Genomic DNA, 21,716 nt, shown 5'->3' on the forward strand with positions numbered 1-21,716 from the left:
GTCATATTCTCCTCCTTTTCTATAAGAAAAAGGAACAGGTGATCTCAGCAACCACTGTGGGTTTTGGGTCTCTCAGAACAATGCAGAAATGCTTTATGACCTCAGGGATCATGCAAACCTTTAGTCAGTAGCCTGGTTTGTGAGGGGAGTTGTGCTTTCGCCCTTTGAGGGAACAGGGACGGGAACTGTATGGGATTTACCCACCCTAGATACTCATCAAGTGACCTGGTGATACTGAAGTTGGCTCAGTCAATTTTTATGACTAATAATAAATGCCAGGGTGGAGTAAAGTTACGCAATCAATGTTGTTGCACCTCTCCCTAGGGAGAAAATTCTGTTCCTGCCAGAAGCATACGCTGGGATCATCGAAGTCTCCCAGCATGATTTTGTCATGATCATGCCCTGGGAAAAATGGACTCACACAAAAACATAAGGCTATGCTCTCGAAGGTTTCTTGATAAATGTTAATTTATGAGTTTGGCTTTGGCCTAGATTAATTGTGTTGCTGGGTTCAACTTAGCAGTGCTTCCCAGCATAGGATCTGGGGACCACCTACGCTAGAATCCTCTGGGACGCTTGTTCAGTGCAGATTCCTGAGCCCCATCCACATTTATTAAATTGCAATCTCTAGGGTGAGCCCTAGAAACTGCATTAAAAAAAACACAACACAAAACAAAACAAGAAAGAAACCCCCAAAAAAATCCCTGAGTGATTTTTATGTGCATTAAATTTAGAGGCCTAACAACTTACAAAGTTCACGTCCTAAGCTTATGGATGCAGTAGGGAAGTGAAAAGGTGGAAATCTGGAAGCGTAGTCCATTGCTACATGAAAGCCATTTTTACAAAGAAAAAAACGAATGAAAACAGCCCAAGGAAAGAATTAAAGCCAATTTTGGTAACATGTGATCTTCATATCAAATTAGATGCCAGTTGATTCCTAGTTCATGTTATAAAACATCCAGCTGTTTCTATTCCTGAAATGTGTTTGTCTTTGCCCAATGGCCATGCCCCGAATCCTAGCTGAGGATTGTGTGCCTGGGCAGATGGAGGAGCTCTTTAATCAGTAGGGGACAGATGATGGCCACAGCCACCACCTCATTTTCAATCAAAGGCCAAACTGATCAATGTTTCTTTGTAACCTGTGGAGTCCCTTTGCCTTCTGTGATGTTTCCATTTTAACTTTTCTAGTGTTCCCTCCCCCCACACCCCCAACCCCCAGCACTGATCCAGCCATCCTGGGAAAGAAGGGAAGGCAGAGTTAGACATTAAGTGTTCTCTGGTTTTACATCCAGTGATATTTAGAAATACTGTGTTGTTATACAGGGCCTTCTAAAGATTGAAATAGAGCATTAGCAACCCAAGCCTTACATTAAACCTGAATAAATGAGACCTTGGCATAATACTTCTGAGATGCTGGAAACCTCCAACTTAAAGGCTCATTGCACAGAAACCCAAGGGCAACATTCCTAGGAATTACTCAAATACGCTGGTAGTTATGATTTCACAACGTCTCTCAAATTCACCCTTCCTTGCTGTTTTTACAGGTACCTCTTTTTATCAAAGCTTTCTTCACTCCCTTCCTGGATTATTGCTGACACTTCCTGGCTGGGGCTCTCCCTTCTAGTTCTTTCTGAAACCCAAACCCTTTCTCATATACCTTAAAAAAATGTTGCTCCATAACTTGGGGCAAGTTGCTCCCACTGTTGCTCCTGTCATCTATCAAATGTCTTCTAAATTCCTTTTTATTTTTTTTTAAAGATTTTACTGGGGAAGGGGAACAGGACTTTATTGGGGAACAGTGTGTACTTCCAGGACTTTTTTTTTTCCCAAGTCAAGTTGTTGTCCTTTCAGTCTCAGTTGTGGAGGGAGCAGATCAGCTCCAGGTTCAGTTGCTGTTGCTAGTTGCAGGGGGTGCAGCCCACCATCCCTTGCGGGACTTGAGGAGTTGAACAGGCAACCTTGTGGTTGAGAGCCCACTGGCCCATGTGGGAATTGAATTCCACGTGGAAATTCGAATTGCCACATAGCAGCCTTCGGAGTTAGGAGCATGGAGCCCCAACCGCCTGAGCCACGGGGCCGGCCCCATTTTAAATTCTTAAGAATCTCACTCGAGTATTCAAGGTTCTTCTTGAGCCAGCCTTCTCTCTCAGACCTCCCCTGCAGCAGGTCTCGCACACCTCGTCCTCATTCTCCTTTTTGCCTCATGGCCTTGCTCATATCATGCCCCTTGAGAGGGATGTTATGCCACCTCTTCTCCATCAACTAATTACATTCCATAGTGCTTTCAAAATCCACACCACCCAGAGCCACCTGTGGTTCCCCTTAGCTCTCGCTTTGCACTATATATTCCTGTTATCTCAGTTATTACACTTATGTTCTGTTTATCTTCTCCATGATCTCATTGTAATCTCTTCCATGCAGAGATTGTTGTCTTGGCTGCTGCCCATGGTATCTCCTAGATTATCAAACACAGTACCCATCCAGCAAATCCATAGGTCTCACCACTTTCTTATTGGGAGAAGGGGCAAGTAACCAACCTAGATTCCTGAAGGTATTGGCTGAACATGTCTTGATCAAGTTCTCCATTTTACTGTCGAGGAAACTGAGGGTCAGTTTGGGTTCATAGCGCTTGTTAATCATAGAACTGGGACTAGACTTAACCACCAGTTTAAATGGTCTTAAGTATCCAAAATAAGGAAAAATCCAGTCAATCTCTTTGTCAGCAGGTTGTAACACCTTCTGGTGTCTGCCTGCTTTTTTGAGCCTCTCTAACGATAAAACATAGTTCTACATATGCAAGAATGGTAAGCGTAACCTTCTTTTTTTCTTTTTTTCCTTTACTTCATACAGATAAACTGGCCGTGTATTTTCCAGATAAGCTGGAAAATATTTTCTGTATTTTCATACAGAAAATGGCTCGGCTCTAGAGAGACAAAGAGCTTAGTGGCAAGAAAAGCGGGGTACTTCTGCCAACTGTGGTAGCTAGAGCCTTGACGATCTCTGTCACGGGCAGCATCTGAGGATGAGCAGGAAGCAGGCCAGAATTGAGAAACTGGTAGAATAACTGAAGCAGGTTTCAAAAGGGCAAACAGAACCCTGATTTGACTCTGGTTATTATTCCTTATATATCTGGGTTTAAATATAATTCCCACAACCCTAATCACAAACAGTTTTCTGTCTGGAATTGATTATCTATTTCTACCCTGCAATATGCTAAAACAGGATTTGAATCAGAATGCCTACGTGCTTAAGACACAGCGACAAGATAAACTTGTACCATATGTAATTGAGGAACTTGGGAATGGAGGAGAAAAGTAAAATTAGAATGAGAAGAAGGAAATTGAAGCCAAGGTGAGGTTATTAGCCAGCAGGTTTCTATAAGGTAGGGTTAGCTGCCAGAGGCAAGCTACAAATGTGGCTTTTAAGGTTCTTGAAGCCAAAGCAAAGACAGAAAGAAGATCAGTTACACAATTCAGGGAGACAAGAAAATAAGAACAAACTAACTTCTTCAGATAAATACAATTCTGTCCTGGTAGTAAGGCCTGGGAGACATGGTCCTAGAGAGAGGAGATATGTAAAATAGTGAGGGCTGTCTTCAGCATCTGCAAGTTCCACAAGACTTAGAAATTCTGTTTCTTATATACGGAAGGGCTGAAGGTCAGTTCAGAAAAAGCAATTTTGAGTAGCAAAGTTATCAGTGTGCAAATCCCTTGAACTAGCTTAATTCAAAAATACAATCTTAAGTGTCTAGAAAAATGAATTTATTAGATCTCCTTCAGACTGTCTTCCATAAATATTATTTCTCATAGGGGGGCAGCCAGGATTTCCTGGTTATACCCCCTGATGATCGGCTGGGCTTCTAATTCTCTGCACTGCTGGCCAAGAGCTGGTACAGATGTTTGACAGTCTGGCCAGTCACTTATCTAACCTGTTCTGATAAATGAAGTGTTTGGCAGTCTGTATACCTGTTTGGCAGTCTCGGACTTCAGTCCTGGTAGTTTGACCCAGGCCGGTACAGTCACAAGGCTGCTAGGTTGCCCAATTCCAGGGGCATGATTCATACTGTATTCTAAAATGGAGCTCAAGTCTGTGGGATGTTTTCACAAAGGATGCTTTCTTATTTGTCCATAAAAATGTATGTAAAGGGTTAGAAGCCTTTTATGGGATAAACTTAAGCTCATATGGGTTCTCAAAGGAAGGCTTGCTGCACATAGAATAGCACAGTGGTTAATGTGATGCGCATTGGAGTCAGAGATGGCTGGGTTCAAGAACCTGTGTAGTTCTGTAACCCTGGGCAATGACTTTGCCTTTCCGAGCATCAGTTTCTTAACTGTAAGATGTAAATAATGATAAGTACCCCACAGGACTGTGAGGATTCAATAGAAAATGTAGCAACCATCTTTCCCTCAGTCTGTTTCATATGTATATGTAGTTAGTGTTCCATAAGTGGAAACTAGTTGCATTTTCATTTCCAAGTATCCTAGCAACCATCCTTACATTTTGCATTCTCAGCTGCCTCTTAGAGGATCTAGGAATGTAAAGAGAGATGAAGAAAGTAAAACAGGATAGAACAACGCATTTGGATTTTTGAGTTAATTTCTAATATTTGAATAAGTAAAAGTTCTCATCATTATAATCGTACCAGGCTGGGTACCTAAGTACATGTTCCTGCTTTCCCTTTTTGATATCAAATGTAGTCCTTAGTGAAGTTGTTGAGTGGGTAATGCTAGATGGTTTCTTGGTTGCAGGGTCTTTTTCTGACTGACTCCTTCATTGTTTGGTTCTCCTCCTTCAGTATTCCATGGCTTGGTCCTCCCATTTCCCAAGTCAGAAAGATGGGTGTCATTCTCCATTGTTCCCTCCATCTCAGCTCTCTCATCCAGGAATCACCAGCTCTTGTCAGTTACACTGGACTATCCACTCCTCTCCATCTGGCCTGAATCACCCTCATTCAGGCCGCGATAACCTCTCTCTGGAATCACAGCAATTGTCTACCCCCTTCAACCACGCCCCTCTTCAATCTATTCTTCACACAACACTCAAACATTTCTTCTAAAAAGTAAATCTGATCATATTGTATTCTTAATTAAAACCCTTCGGTAGTGTTCCATTGTCCATAGGATACAGTTCTTACTCTTTAGTATGGCTCACAAGCCCTTTTTGATTTGGTTCCTGCAAACTCCTGCTAGGGTGCCTTTCTTGCTGCCTCTTTGTTCATGCTGGAAATCCTCCCCTGTGCTTCCATTTGGCTGGCTGATTCCTCTTTATCCTTCAGGCTTGTCATGGTCTGAAGTGTGTCCCCTCCCAAAATTCATGTGGTGAAGTCCTAACTCCCAGTACCTCAGATGACAGGGTCTATGAAGAAGTAATTGAATTAAAATGAAGTCACTAGAGTGGGCTTTAATCCAACATCCCTGGTGTCCTTCTAAGAAGAGGAAATTAGAGCACAAACATACAGAGGAAAGACCATTGAAGACACAGGGGGAAGATGGCCATCTATAAGCCAAGGAGAGAGATCTGAGAAGAAACCAACTCTACCAACACATGAAGCTCAAACTTCTACCTCCCAAATTGGGAGAAAACAAATTTCTGTTGTTTAAGCCACCCGGTCTGTAGTACTTTGTCATGGCAACACTAGCAAATTAATTCAAGACCCAAGCCCAATATATTTATAATCTCTTTACCAGAGCTCTTACCACAGTGTATTGTAATTACCTGTTTTGCCTTTGTTGATTGCTTATTTTGCTTTTGTTTTCCAGTCTGTATCCTTATGTAAATCATAAACTTCCCAGGCAGAGACTATGTCTGCTCACCATTTCATCCCCAGCCTAGCATGTGTCTTACACATCCCAGACATTCCATAAACAGTTGTGTGAATGAGTGAACACATTGAAGATGGTTTAAATCCTGGACGTTAAACTAATGTTCATCAGAAATCACCTAGACCTAGAGACCCAGGATGTAATTTTGAGGCTTTCTCGGAGATTTAGTGTCAGAGATTAATTAAAAGAACACTAACCGGGTTACGGTTCTCAGCACAAATCATAGAAATCATCCCCCCTCTACTACTCTGGTTACACAGCAATTCTAAAAAAAGACAGAAGATAGGAAAGGATGGCATGAATGATTGATGCAAAGTACTTTATAACTCCAAATGGAGCTAAATAAAGATAAGTGATTCAGATATAAGAAGAAAAATAAAGTAGGGATAGGTGAAGTCAGGCCCAGACTCAGCAATGACAGGTGGGTAATCTTGCATAATTCTTCACTAGACATGCCTCAGTCAAGCCCCATTTTTCCTTCTGAGTACCATTGCCCTGCCTCATCTAGACTATAAGCCTATTCCAGAAGGTGGGGCTGTCAGGCAGAGCAGAGCCTGGGGACAGAGGGTGGAGTCAGAGTTCTGAAGTCCAGGACAAGTAGTCAGACCAGATTTCTACCCTACAGGCTCCTGATGACTCACTTAACCTCTGAGTCAGGACATTCATAACGTATGTGACATGTTCAGGTTACTTCCTGGTTCTGCAGTCAACTGTGGGGAGACGGTACAATTGCAGCACAATGTCCTCCTTGAATCAGCAATTAGTATATGCATGACAGGCAAAATACTTTTATTAAGCACGTTAGTATTTGAGAATTAAAGGGAAAAAAATAAGCAGCACATTTTCCATTGGCGGGTAAGAAATTTAATTAGTACAAAAGATTTCTTTGTTGAGCAAGGAAGTCCAATCAAGGCTGAGATGATCTCAGGAGGTGTTTCTTTTCTTTCTTATTCTCGTTGTTGAAGATCCCTGCTCATTTATTTTTGAAAACCTTTTTATTGAGTTATAGCATATATGTGATGCACAAATCATAAGCCCAATAAATGCTTTTAGCTTTTCAAATAACATTACTTTATTTCTCTGATTATAAAAACAGCATATGAGCACTGTAGAAAAATTTGAAAATACGGAAAAAAATGATCATTAATAATCCCAATCATAATTCCACCACACGAGATTTCTGTTAATGTTTTGGTGAGGAACTTTCCAGCTTTTTGCTATAGGCTCTATTCAAGTATGTACTTTATAAAATAGTGATTGCACAGCTCATAGTTTATTATTTTTATTGTGAATATTTTCCTATATTATCAAATATTCTTCTATAACCTGACACTTAACAGTGTATAGAATTTTATCATGTGCTGTTACTCTGTTTAAACAATTCTCTATTATTGAGCATTTAGGTTGTTTCCATTTTTTTTGGCCAATACAAATAATGCTGCATAAACATTTTTCTATATAAACTCCTGCCCACATATATTTATTGATTAAAGGATGTCACTATTCAATTTCCCTAACGAAGATGATCAGATTGCCTGATTTGGTGGGTTGGGTTTGTTTAGTTTATACTTTCCAGTCCCAGGATCCTTGGTATTATGGAAACATAGGGCCACAGAAAAGAGAAATACTCCAATTGAGGAAAATGGGGTTAGAAGTAGAAAATAAATTTGCCAACTTATTTCAGTTGATGGGATGACAATGATAGATACAAAATTGTACAGGCAAGGCACTGAAGAACCCACGTAAATACCGAAAAATACAAGTGTGTCCAGATAGTATTTCAGATATTTACCTATATTTTTACTCTTTTTATATGCTTCCCTTCCCATTCAACTAGCGGTCACCCTCTCCTTGTTGTCTTGAGGGACGTACGTTGCACGTTAGAAAGCGGAAGTCTGCAAGACTTTCTGGTTTCTGTTTCTAAGAGGTTAAATTCTGGAATAGGGAAAGGGTAGACAGGTGTCTGTCTGAAACCAAAGTGAGACTTGAAAATATTGTTCTGGCTAAGGCGAAAGGAAGTGATATATGAACAGAGATCTCTGGAGTCTGGAGCAAAGGACGGTAGTAGCAAAACCTTAAAAAGGAATTAACTTTAAGGTGCATCTGGGCATATGTGATGCTAGGCAGGCTTGCAAAGATCCCTGTGCCCAAGGGTGGGGCGGGAGTAGAGGGGAATGCTGACTGGAATGGTGGGCATCTCCATCGCAAACCAGGTAAACTCGAGACTTGGAATCAGATAGTGACCTGTGTTCCCCCATATTTGGCACCATGTAAGATTTTGGAACAATGCACAACCCAAAGGGAGTAAGAGGAACCCCCAGAGAGTTAAGGCTATTTCCCTGTGAGATGGAAGCTCAAAATAGAAACAGAAATATAGAAAATAAAATGATATTTCTTTAATACTTGGGCTTATGGTTTGAGATTTAGGTCCACTCTAATTCATTTTCTATTTTTCTATAGAAATTAATAAAATTATAAAAAATCCGAACAAGAGTGCTAATGGGAAACAGTGTCATTTTCAGTTACATTGTTTCCAATCCAGGCACATATTTTTAGGGGGTATAAAGTTTTTCTGGGCAGAATTGGAGGACGTAATCCATGCAAATTCTGATAATATCATGGAGTTTTAAAAATATATATGCTATTCCTTCACACGATTTCCAAGGAATGAAGCAGTGACTTGGGCATTTTGAGAATTAACTTATAATATTTAGAAATGTTAGAATTTGCTTTAGAACTGTAAAAGCATACTTTAGATTTTTTTTTTAATACTGTGTTTCCCCGAAAATAAGACCTAGCCGTACAATCAGCTCTAATGCGTCTTTTGGAGCAAAAATTAATATAAGACCTGGTATTATATTATGTTATATTATATTATATTATATTATATTATTATATTATAAAGACCCGGTCTTATATTACAGCAAAATAAGTTATATTATCTGTTAAGTTCCCAGTGGCAATTTCTCTTTGGAGTCTTTTAACCTGGCTTGATTGACCAACTAACTCCCAGGGGACTTTATTCAAACATAAGTGACCAGGGAGGAGATGTGGAGATGAGATAGATGATTGGATGGATGGATGGATGGATAGATGGATGGATGGATGGATAGGCTAGAGTCAGACAAATAGAATGAATGGATAACTGCTTTTCTGAATTGGAGGCCTAAATTAGAGTCCTAGCTTCTCCTTGGTACTTCTGGGACCTGGTGTAAGTGGGTTAAACTTGGAAGCCCCCATTCTTCATGTGCCCCATGGGTGCTAATAGTCTCCACTAACTTCACATGGTGGACAGGCTCAGATGAGAGATGATATGACTGAATGCTGCAAGGGACCTATCTCCTTATGAGCACTCGGTGTTCACACCTCCTCTTTTCTGATGAGGCTTCTTAACAGAGAAAGATTATTTACCGAGTTAGGCCATTTTATAATCCCTGTGTCCTCCAGGGGAAGTTTTAAAGCTGCTCGTTGCCAGGTGTGGGTCTAAAAGCAGCGAACTTCTTTCTCTTCCCCTCCTCCACAATTTAAAGACATTTGATACAACTGCCCATAACTGCAGATTCCCAGTGTTTGTTCTTGTAGCTGTTTTAACCAGTTATATCATCGAGCTGATCAGATCTTGTCTGGTGTTCTTAGGTGATCAGGGGAGTAGGACAAATGCAGGAGTCCTTTCTCCCCCTTTCACACTTTGGATTCTGACCATGTGGAAGAAATAAAGGACTGTGAGGAAGTCAAGGTGAGATGTTGCCTGGAACTTGCTGTCCCATCAAGTAAGTTTACGCTAGCCATCCTCACTTCCAGCAGAGTTCGTGGAAAACTGATGTTCTTTTCCAGCAGAAAGGAGAAGTGAGGTTTTTTGGGGGCTTTCTAATGGAATTTTCAAGTCAAAGCAGCTATAAGGCAGGGATTCTCAAACACAGATTCTCAGACAAGTCTGGGAATCTCATTGTGGTGAGGACAGAGGAAGGAGAGGTAAGGTTTGAAAACCCATGTTTGTAAATCTGTTTGGAAGACCAAAGACAACTACTTCGAAAATGATATGAGCAACATATGATGTGACATCTTTCATTCTTTTCTAATGGGAATGTGAGTAAGTAAAACTGGAGAAGCTGCTTTAGGCTGTAAAATAAGGTTCCAGAAGATATAATATAAAAGAAGTATAGCCCCAATGCTAGCTAAGTAGAGAATCAATAGCAGTTTAATGAACAGAGACAGAGCTGGAAGGGAGCTTAGAGACATCCAGCCTAGGGGACGGCCAACTACAGCCCCCATGAACCAAATCCAGCCCAGTTGCCTATTTTTTTCCTATGACCTGCTAGCTAAGAATGGTTCTTACATTTTTAAGTGATTAGGAAAAAAATCAAAAGAAGACTAATATTTCATGACATGTGAAAGCTGTAAAATTCAAACCTTTTCTAGCTCCAAAGATCTTTCCTAATGGAACATTCTAGAGTATATCCACCACTATTATTGATAAAAACAGGTTATGTTTTGCTTTGCTTCTAATACCCTTTCAAAGGATAGTGAGGATTTTACTGACCTTTCTAACTAAAGCATCTTGTGACCTGCCTGAAATGTCTTTGTAAATGAGTTTCCAAATCCATTAGCAGGCTGTTCTTTACTTTAAGAACTTTATAGGCAATTAGGATCTGTTTCCACCAAGTGGCCAAGGGCGCCTTGGTTATACTTGCCCAACTGAGCTATTAGGGAATTATCATAGTGTCACAGGGTCTTATGGTTGGAGCAGACCTTACTTTCCAACCACTTAACAATGAATCACTGGTTAAAGAGATGGTAATACTGTATAGTCAATTGTTAGAAATAAAAGTAAAGGTTTTTTGTTTTGTTTTTAAAGATAAGCAGAATACTTAGTCACTTTTAAGTACAGATATAAAGAAATGCTCAATCACAAATACAATTTGGTGCTATCCTCAAGCCTTCAATTGTCATTAATCATTGATAAAACTCACCTTCTTGTTAGACTGTATCACAGCTTTCTAACTCATTCTGTTGGTTTCAATTAAGTACCCCTCTGGGGTGTTTTAAAACAACCTGATATTAAAAGCTCTTGCAGCTTGCTGGTATTTATCTTTTAATAAAAAGAGAACTTGGTGGCCTTGGTAACTCTGCCTACAACACATCAGGTCAAGAGCCTTTTCGCCTTCACAGCCTTTCCTTCTCACATAATGGTGAATTATGTATTTATAGCTTTTGCCCATTTTTATATTGGGGTTTTGGTCTTTGTTCGTATGATTTCTAAAAATAATTTATATATTAGGGATAGTGCCCACATCTGTGATATATGTTGCAAATATTTCCCCCTCAGTTAGTGATTTATTTTACTTTATTTTTGGTGTTCTTGTTTGTGATATGACAATTTTTTATTTTTACGTAGTCAACTTTATCAGTATTTTCTTTTACTGAATCTGGATTTTGAGTCACAGAAAGCTTTCCCCCTCATTCAGGTTATAAAGGAATTCATCATTGATTTTTTTCTAGTATTTATATGATTTTATTTTTCACATTTAGAATTTCTGATCCATTTGGAGTTTATTCTTGTGAGAGTTTGAGGTATGGACCCAATATAATCTTTTACAAAATGCTTATCTAGTTGTCTTCACACCATATGTTTACCCCAGTGATTTTTAGATGCCCCATTTATCACATTCTAAATTTCCATATGTATGTAGGTTTAATTCTGGACTTCATATTCTATTACATAGATCTGTCTATTCATGGGCCAGTAGCAAACTTTAATTATAGAAGTTTTATATTTTAATATCTGGTACAGCTAGTTCTCCCTTATAGTTTTTCTTTTTCAAGTTTTTACAACAGCTATTCTTACACTTTTTTTTCAATATGAACTTTAGTATCAGCTATCTAGTTCCAGAAAAAAAAAGTTTATTAGTATATTTATGGAGAATCTTATTTATAAATTAGCTTGGGAAGAACAGATATCTTTTTAAAGTGAGTGATTATATTTAAGAACATGAAGTGTCTTTCCATTTGTTTAAGTCTATTTTTGGGTGTTTCAGGAGTGTTTTGAAGTTTTCCTCATATTGATTTGCACACTTCTTGTTTACTCCTTAGAAGTTGTCTTATTTTGTTATTGTAAATAGGGCTTTTTCCTCTATTATATCTCTTAATTGTTTATTGTCAGTGTACCTAAAGTCTTTTGATTTCTGTATGTTAGCTTTCTATCCTGCTAACTTTCAAATTCTTTTACTGCTTGGTTAGTTTTACCATGGGTTCTCTAAGATTTTGTGGCTATACTATTATGTTATCTCTAAGATACTGGCTTTAGGACTGAAATATATATATTTTATTAAATTAAGGAAATAATAATTATTTTCTATATTCTTGAGTGCTTTTTTTTACATCAGGAATAGGTGTTAACTTCTGTCAAATATTTTTTCAGCCTTTATGGAAATCGGCATCATAAGATTTTCCCACTTATATTGATTAATATGGTGAATTATAGTAACTTATTTTCTAATAATGAGCCACCTTGTATTTCTGAAATAAATCCATTGGACGTGATGTATTATTTTCTTAATGTGGCAATGGATCCTGTTCATCAATATTTTATTTTAGGATTTTTGCATCAGGGTACATAAGTCATATTATTCTGTCATTTCCTTTGTGCCAGTTTTGTCATGTTTTAATTCATGAAAATAATTTGGACATTTTTCTCTTCTCTAGAGTAACTTATGTGGCAGGAAGACTATCTGGCCTTGGAAAATGTGATAAAATTTCCCTTTGAAACAGAGTCTGGAGCATTGGTGGGTAGTCCTTTGATAACCTTTTCTCAAATTTTTTATATGGACTTTGGTGTGTTTAAGCTTTTTATCTCTATTGGAGTCCATTTTTATAGGATGTATTTTAGTCAGAAATTATCCTTTTTATCTAACTTTTCAAATGGATTTGCAAGGTAATGTACAAAGTAATTGCTTATAATCTTAAAACATATTTTCCGTGTTTCAATGGTTATTCACATTTTGTAATTTATTGTTTTGTTTGATTTTTGTTAGTTTTTCAGAGAACCAGAATTTTGATTTTCAAATTCTCTTACTCACCCCAGGCATTTTTTCCTGTAATTCAGTTATTTCCCACTAGGTGGTAGCAGATATCTTGGCTCTGCCATCTACGAGCTTAGTTTTCTGATTAAATTGCATTATAGATTTTAACTGCTTATATTTTCAAATAAAAATAACAATATTGAGTATTTTAATGAAAATTTAAAATGTTAAGTATTGATTTAACAAATAGATATCAGTATTGACTAATCATATACAGTATATATTTTAAAAAGTCTAAAAGGCAAACTATACAAAAATATTTTCCATTCTATCACTAGGTAATTCTGTTATTATCTCTGGACTGACTAGAATGCTATTTCTTAATTTCCTCTGGTGTTCTCTTGTAGTAATATGTCAATAGGAAACTGGGTGACACAGTTTTCTTGCAGTTTCCTTCTGCTACTGGTTCTAGGATGTTGGGGTTTAGGGAATAATTTTGTGTCTGCCTCTTTTATTTGACCATGAGTTTCCATGTTTTTATTTTCAAAGTTTCATTTTGATTTCTTCTCTTGGGAAATCAAGAAATGAAAATCTCTGACCTGCTGAGACCCAAAATCCCCATTCCACCAGGTTACTTTTTTCAATTAGAGGGCAGTAACTTTCCACTGATTCATACAATGACATCACTTTTTTCCCATCAGCTTTCTAACTGGAAACTCATTTAAACTATTTTACATATGGTATTTATCTTTTCACTTCCTAGCTACAAATCTGAGTTGCTACAAATAATTTTAGAAAGTTCTATGCACAGAGAGCATTTAAGGCCAAAATGTAAAGTTTCTGAGCAATTGTTCAACAAACATTTATAGACACTTTAAAAAAATAAATTCTTGACTTTTAATACAAAATTTCTAAACGTTAAAAAACACACACGGTGCATTTAACACCTCTATACCACCACTCAGATTAAATGATTGTTAACATTTTTGCTATGTATTTTAATATAGATCTATATATTTTGGTGAAACATTTAAAAGTAAGTTGCAGATATTGTGACATTTACTCCTAAATAGCTCATCCAGCATCCCCTAAAAATAAGAACATTCTCTTATGTAACTATCCTAAGAAAATTAATATTACTTTAATTTCATCTAATAACTAGTCCATGTTCACATTTTGCAAATTTTCCTCAAATTCAAGTTTCACACATTAATTTGGTTGCTATTTAGGATTTTATAATCTAAAAAGGCCTTAAAAAAAAATGATACTGACTTTTTGAAGAGACCAGGACAGTTGTTCGACTTTTTCTTGTATGTCTTTTAATTCTAAGAGCATATTGTCAAATTAATTTTTGGAAGTCTAATTCCTATTATCATGTTAAAGTTTTCAGGAGTTGCAGTGGTTTGCAGACACCAATTTTTTTGGTTTGACTGATTCTTTCACGGTTGGGGAAGACTTGCAACCCTAGAATGTCAGAGCAGGAAAGCCCACTCCCTCCCCTGACATACTACAAAAGGGTAGGTGACATAGTTTCCTATTGCTGCTGTAACAAGTAACTCCAAATATAGTGGTTTAAAACAATACAAAGGTCAGAAGTCCAAAATGGGTCTCACTGGGCTAAATTAGGTGTTGGCTGGGCTGCATTCCTTTCTGGAGACTCTAAGGGAAACTCTATTCCTTGCTTTTCCCAGCTTCTAGAGGCCACCTGCATTCCTTGGTTTAAAATCCCTTCCTTCCTCTTCAAAGCCAGCTGTGTAGAATCTTCAAATCTCTCTGACTCTGATCCTGACTTTCCTGAACTTGTAAGGACTCTTGTGATTGCATTGGACCCACCTGAGTAATTCAGGATACTCTTCCCATCTCAAGGTCTGCTGATTAGCAATCTTCATTGCATATACACCCAATTTTCCCCTTGCTGTGTAATGTAACATGTTCACAGTTTGCAGGTATGAGGATGTAGACATCATTGGGGGCCATTATTCTGCCTACAACAGGCAGTGACCTGACAAAGATTTGTAAGCTACTCACGAGAATCCTTTTAATACACTGAAAACTTATTGTTTGTTTTGCATTGGTATTCAGTAAAAGATGATCCTGTATTGAACCCTATTTAAGAGAGTTTAATAAAAGAGGCATCAGATTTTATTACAAAATTACATTCTCATAACCAGGTGGATCCACAATTTGGTTCTGGAGGATAGTGCTGATTTGTGTATCTGATATATCTGAAGTCACATTGTTTTCACTTGCTAGTTTTTGTTTGATTTTGATAAGGAAGTCAAGTGTTTTCTGTGACTATACTTAGAGAGTTCAAATGGCTTTGATCTTCTAATTCACTTCAACCCAACATTCTGGTTGTCTTCTTCCATCACTTCAAGGTATAGTAAGAGTCCAAAAATGTAGGTGGGTTCACAGACCTCCTCCTGGGTTATCTGTCCAAATCAGATCTGAGGTGGATTGTGCTGTTGACACCCAGTCTTGTGCAGTGTCAAGACTTAACACTTAACTGAACGGTGAGGTTCTGGAGTGGTCTTGGGCTCATTTGTCGTCCACAGGGCCCTCTGGGTGCTGACCCTTTGTTATGATCGTGTTTATAACTGCTAATGCAATAGCAATTTTTATTTCTGGCTAAATAAATATTTTTCTCAGACTTAAGAAAAATCAGACTCATTAAATGCAATAAAATCTGTCCCATTAATGTTGGTGAGGTTTTCGGAAGTGGCAAATGAAAATTGTTAAGTATTATTGATCAGATAGAGAAATCCAGTTTACTGGGAAAGGATAATTATGAGGATTGAGTTAGTAGAAGTGAAATGCTGTAAGTTAGTGGATTTAGGGGCCTCATTGGGGGAGTCAGAAAAAATAAGAAGGAAGAAACTACAGAATCTTAAGTATGCAACAAGGAGTTGAGCTAAGAAAACAGCTAGAGTTGAACCAGCTATTTTAGAAGGTTCAGTTCAAGTCTGAAATCTCTAAATTTGGGTGCCTTGATTATGAAGCCCGCTCTTTAAATGAATGATATTATAATGGGAAAAGTCACAACCTCCACCTTGGGGGAAGGTTTGGAGGGAGTCTGGGAGGACCTTGTATAGTAAAACAAGGAAGTGACCCTGAGGGCATGGTCTTGGGTTGTAAATCATAGTGGTTATATAGGTTTGTGAGGTCAAGAACATCTTGGTATGTTGTTGAATGTCCCACCAAAGTGGTTGTGTTAGGGGAAGTAAACAGAGTGTTTTTTCTCTATCTGCATTGCATTATTTATTTTATTCAAAAACCCCAAGGCAATGGGAATTTAGAGTTTATTCTGTGTGTTCTTAGATCCTGGCCAAGAAGGCCACCTGTAGGGGCAAATAGAGAAAATAGAGATATTGCAGGATGCTTAGGAGTAAGCGAGGAGAGTGTCACACTCATTAGGGAACCTGCAGGAGCGGGGCCTTCGTCAATGGAAGGGGCCTCCAACATACACCTGAGGGTCCCATGAACAGAGTTGCTATAAACACCTGCTGGGTACCAGTCAGTGTGGGGGTCTTCTGTCCAACTAACTTTTTCCCCTCCATGTGCCCCAACCTTGGAGGGGTTGACCATATATATAGGGAGGAAATGTCGTGGTGCACCCGGGGTAAATAGGGGTATAGCTGACCACATTCCTTCCCTGACTACTGGCTTCTCTCTCTCTGCAGGAGGCCTGAGCTGAGAGAAAGGGAGGAGGCCTAAATTAAACCACATTTTTCAGAGTTTGACTATAATATAAAATTAGACATTTTAATTACTGATTAGGACCTTGTGTCTCCTGAATATTACCGGAAAAATCATACCCAAGTTTTTCATTTAGAGGCAGGACAACTAACCTCAGGGAAATTTCAGATGGATCATGGGAAACAAAAATAAAGTTACCTAAGAATTGTATCTCATGAGTCTTGCTCGTTTAATATGATTGTTACAGTTGTGAAAGTCCTGGACAGAGGTGTCTGCTGCCTTAATTAACATGCTGGGGAGGGGACAAGTGTCAAGAGACTGGAAATGAGGAGAGATTGAAGAGCATTTTGTCTGTTTTATATTTGGTTTAAACTTTACTTACCACATCTGTATACCAAATAAAGTGTAATTTTAAAAATTATTCTTTGAATGTTTTACCTTCCACCTTATCTAAAATCACTTAATATTGGCCAGGATGTGAGGAAATGGATTAACACTCTCCGTGGCTTATCCAATCAAGAGTTCTGGTGGATTTAGCTCCAGAGCCCAAAAGTGATTTCTTCTAATCCACCCTTCATTATAATCTTGGCTTTATTGGTCCTTTAATCATAGCTAAAATACCACAGGTAAGGCTGCATTTCCGTCTCTTTCCCTCCCTCCCTCATTTCCTCATTTCAATAAAGTTATATAACTTTAAAAAGAAAGCCGCAAACACACAATAAAACTCTATTTTCCTCCCTTGTATTCCCTCTTCTTCCTTTTCAATGCAACTTCATTCATGTTATTCTGTGTGGACATACTATTCTGTGTCCTATCTTCCCCTTTAACACTACTCCTAAACTTGATGACATGTTTTGACATAATGCACACACTTGTTATAGCTGATGTTTGTGAGCTCCCCCACAATGGGATTATAGCATAATTTCCTTAGCCATCCCTTGGGTGTTGGGTGTCTGGATTCTTTCCTGTTTGCATCACAGGACCTCAGCAGTGTGTCAGTGGTCCTCTGCTTGCAGGCCTCCCAGCACATGGCCCAGAACACATTTAGCCAGAACACACTGGTGCTAATTAATTTTGTTACCTGTTAGATTGTTTCCTGGGGAGTGTGTACATAAAAGAGAAACTACTGGGGCAAAGGCTAAAAAGTATCTGTTAAAGACTTAAACCTTTTGCCAGAGGACAATCCAGAAAATTTAAACCAGTCCACAGTTGGTTCATGTCAGGATAAGATCATAATAAATCACATCAGAAAATCTAGGGAGACTTGTCTCTCATCATGCTCCAAGAAGGCCTTTCTGATATGCTTCAAAGAATTACTTTTTGAACCTGTTGTAAAGGTCTTAATTTTATTTAAACATTTTTGCTTTTCAACTAAAATTGTAGCTGTTTGGCAGACTTTTAGGCTCTTTTTGTGTGAGTGTTTGATTGACTGACTTTCTGTGAGGAACAGGGCCAGTCAAATCACAGAAATTCTTCTGTGAGATTTTTTTTTTTAACTTTAATCCTTTGGCTGATTTTAAACATTACTTTTTTATTATGAAAAATTTTAAAAACTTATAAAAGTAGATTAGCAAAATGAAGTCCCATATACTCCTGATGTAGCTGCAACACTATGAACTTTCTGCTGTTCTTCCTTAGCTTATCCTTCTCTCTACATATGTACTTTTTTCCTCCCCAATTTGTGGTATTATAAAACAAATCCCAAGCTTCATATGATTTAACCGTGAGTATTATACTTCAGTGTACAACACCTTTTGTTAAATGACCACAGTGCATATGACAAAGCAAATGGGGTAGAATGTTATGCATAAGTCAATCTGGGTAGAAGGGGTACAAGGATGTTTTTTAAGATTTTACTGGGGAACAGTGTGTACTTCCAGGACTTTTTTCCAAGTCAAGTTGTTGTCCTTTCAATCTTAGTTGTGGAGGGCGCAGCTCAGCTCCAGGTCCAGTTGCCGTTGCTAGTTGCAGGGGGCACAGCCCACCATCCCTTGCGGGAGTCGAACCGGCAACCTTGTGGTTGAGAGCCGGCGCTGCAGCCAGCTGAGCCATCCGGGAGCTCAGCGGCAGCTCAGCTCAAGGTGCCGTGTTCAATCTTAGTTGCAGGGGGCGGAGCCCACCATCCCTTGAGGGACTTGAGGAATCGAACTGACAACCTTGTGGTTGAGAGCTCACTGGTCCATGTGGGAATCGAACCGGCAGCCTTCGGAGTTAGGAGCATGGAGCTCCAACCCCCTGAGCCACCAGGACGGCCCTACAAGGATTTTTTTTGTGCTACTTATTTTTTGCAAATTTTCTGTAAGTTTGAAATTATTTCTAAATAAAGAGTAAAAACAAACAAAAAATAAGACCATAATATCATCACACTTGATAATCCAAGAAATAGGTTTTTCTTGATTTACTATAAGTCATGCTCATGGAAAGAAATTAAGGGAAAAAAAACCAATAAATATTAAAAAGAAGAAAAATCACTCATCCTAACACCCAGGATAATAATCACTATTAAATGATTATGTATTTTTCTCCAGACTACTGAACAGACACACACACACACACACACACACACACACACACACACACACACACACACCTATGCATATAATTTAAAAAGGCAAATAGTACTAATGGGCTTATAATCAAACATACTGATTTCCATTCTCCCATCCCCTCCAGACCCATCCCCTGAAATGCTTGTTTCTGCTTACTCTCTTTTATCTGCCAGCACGCTCTCTCTCATGGAAAAATGCCAGCTGTGGCTCTGTTTTAAGCACAGTATTTTTCTGATCTACTGCAGCTGTTGATAAAAGGAAATCACATTGTGCTTATTTTTTCCTCAAGAGTGTTTTTCATTTTGTGTTTAATCTTAAAAATGCTTTGTTTATAAGTGTTGGGTACTGCAGATTACCTCCCTCATTACTCCTATACTATGGAGGCTGGACAGCAAAGCTATATTTCCAGTCTCCCTTGCAGTTAGGGTTCTGCACATGGCCAATGAGAGACTTGGCAAGTTGATGTAAATGGGACCAAGCACAGTGGCAGAGGATTTTGGTTCCTCAGGCTGCAATAAAGGTTCTAGAGTCTCATTCGCTGTGTCATGGATGTTAAGCGGAAGGCAGGCGAGGTAGTGAGGTTTCTACAAGGACAACCCCATGGAGAGATTAGGTATTTCTCCTGGCTGCATTGTTCCTGACTGTGTAGCATCCAAGCTTGGATCATTAGAAGTTTAGAAGCATCCTAATACCCTATAACAAACCCCTTTCTGCTTAAACTAGAGTGGATTCTACTGTCTCCAACTAAGAATCTTGGTAGAAGAAATCATTGAACTCTTTGCTGCTTCTTAAGTATCTAAAAGCAAACCCTCTAAACTTCAGTTACCTGTGGTTTTAATGATTTTCTGTAGTTTTCCTATGCTCCTGAAGATGACCCTTTTACATCAATGATTTTATTTGGCAAATAACCATAGTTGGTAATTATGGCAGGTAATATTATATCTTCTTTATATAAGAAACTAAGACAAAGAAAGATTGAGTACCTTATCCAAGAACATATAGCTTATCTGTTTTACTGCTTAGAATTCTATTTCTGGGTTTCCACTATTTCATATACCCAGCCTGTTGATGAAAAAATAAAACAAATAAAAAATCGTTCCATAAAATTATATAATCCACCAATTATAGTGCTAGCAAAACTTTATAGGAATGGCAACTGACCTAACAGGGTAATTCTTACCCAAGATGATTTGCTTATCTTAAAACTTCATTATATGGCTATTATTTTAAATTCTTTATTTTATGATATAATTTAGTGCTTAATGTAAAAAATTTGGGAAGTACAGACAATTCTAAAGAAGCAGAAATGATTAGTCTACTACCAAGCAGACATTTCTATTTATAATTTGAATGCTTTCAGAAGTCAGATAGAAACAAAACATTTAAAGAAAATTGGGAGATTTTGAGCAATAACCACATCTGTGGGTTGATGTGAAGGAGAACAACCACATTCTTCCTGATGCTTTTGTCAGGGATCAAACCCTGTACTGATTCTGAGGTTTTCTCAGGCTTTGATCGCATATCTACTCCCACTATACTTGCAAGCATTTGCCCTCCGTGTGCTGGGAACTCAGTCCTAGAGTTAATTGCTTTTATTGGTTCTAGCCTCTTGCGCTAGCTAGTTATCCAGGTAGCTAGTGTCCAAATGTCAGAGGGAGGTGGCTGGTGATTGCTCCCTGCTTCCCCCAATCCAGCTCTTAACAGGTGCTCCTACCTCTCCTCCAAACTCCCTCCATTCTTGTACAGGATTCAGGGGAGGGCAAGGATGCGCTGGTCATTCCAGCAGAGGAGATGGTCCCTCTATCCCCACTTGATGCCTGGGTCACAGTTGTCCCTCCAGAGCGCAGATGTATCTTCAAGTTGTTTCTGCCCAGTTTCCTGCCCCTGTTTGGCCTTCTTCTAGTAGTTCTCCACTTCTCACATCACTGCTGAGCAGTTCCCCTCAAGGCTAAAACTCATTTCCTTATCCTTGAAATACAGCTTGGTTCTCATGACTGGTCCTACCCTGTGCCCGTAGTATCCCCTATCCCACTCCTTGCATAACAGCAAAGTTCTCATCCCACCCATAGTATTCTTTCATGATCCAGGACAGGAAATCCAGGGTTTCCTGAAGACCAATGATCTCACTACAACAACTTCCTTCCACCTGCCTCCATTCCACCCACCTTTGGGAGATGCCTTTGTATCCAGCGGACTCCTAAAAGGCCAGCCAGGCTCAGACCAATGCAGGCCACCTCCTCCAGGGATTAACCAACAACCCTCATTGATGTACTGTTGTTCTTCTAGCACTAATGAGTTCAAGTACAATTGAGCAGAAGGAAACTCTGGCTCCCTGCAGAATGAGCCCATAGCTTACATAACTTCAGCCAGGTTAAAAGGAGAAATAACATTGCCCTGAAACACAACTTTTAGAGACAGAGGTAGGGCAGCCCTAATTTCCTCAAAATTGAAACTAATGCAATTAGGCAGCTCTCAGTCTCATAGGGACTTTCAGGGTGACAATGTTATATGCTGATTGTTACCTCTAAACTTCCAACGTAAATTTTAAAAATCTTCTAGGAAATTTTTTCATTTGAGTGAAAATCCTTCATAACTATATAATTTATTTTTATTTTCAATATAAAAGTGTC

General features: G+C 38.7%; 1 long non-coding RNA gene across 3 annotated transcripts in view; it reads left to right on the forward strand.

Annotated features, from left to right (window-relative positions):
* LOC109435883 (uncharacterized) overlaps nucleotides 1-21,716 on the forward strand; it is a 67,010-nt gene that overhangs the window by 21,893 nt on the left and 23,401 nt on the right. The window contains exons 2-4 of one of the 3 annotated variants that reach the window (XR_016019551.1): nucleotides 9,459-9,592; nucleotides 12,525-12,604; nucleotides 14,225-14,358. This is a non-coding gene — a long non-coding RNA (uncharacterized LOC109435883). The remainder of the gene's footprint in view (nucleotides 1-9,458; nucleotides 9,593-12,524; nucleotides 12,605-14,224; nucleotides 14,359-21,716) is intronic. The other 2 variants (XR_012495950.2, XR_016019550.1) reach the window with 2 other exon arrangements.

The sequence above is a fragment of the Rhinolophus sinicus genome, chromosome 17 (genome assembly GCF_057876585.1).
Source record: "Rhinolophus sinicus isolate RSI-liver-muscle chromosome 17, RSI-T2T, whole genome shotgun sequence".
Lineage (NCBI taxonomy): Eukaryota > Metazoa > Chordata > Mammalia > Chiroptera > Rhinolophidae > Rhinolophus > Rhinolophus sinicus.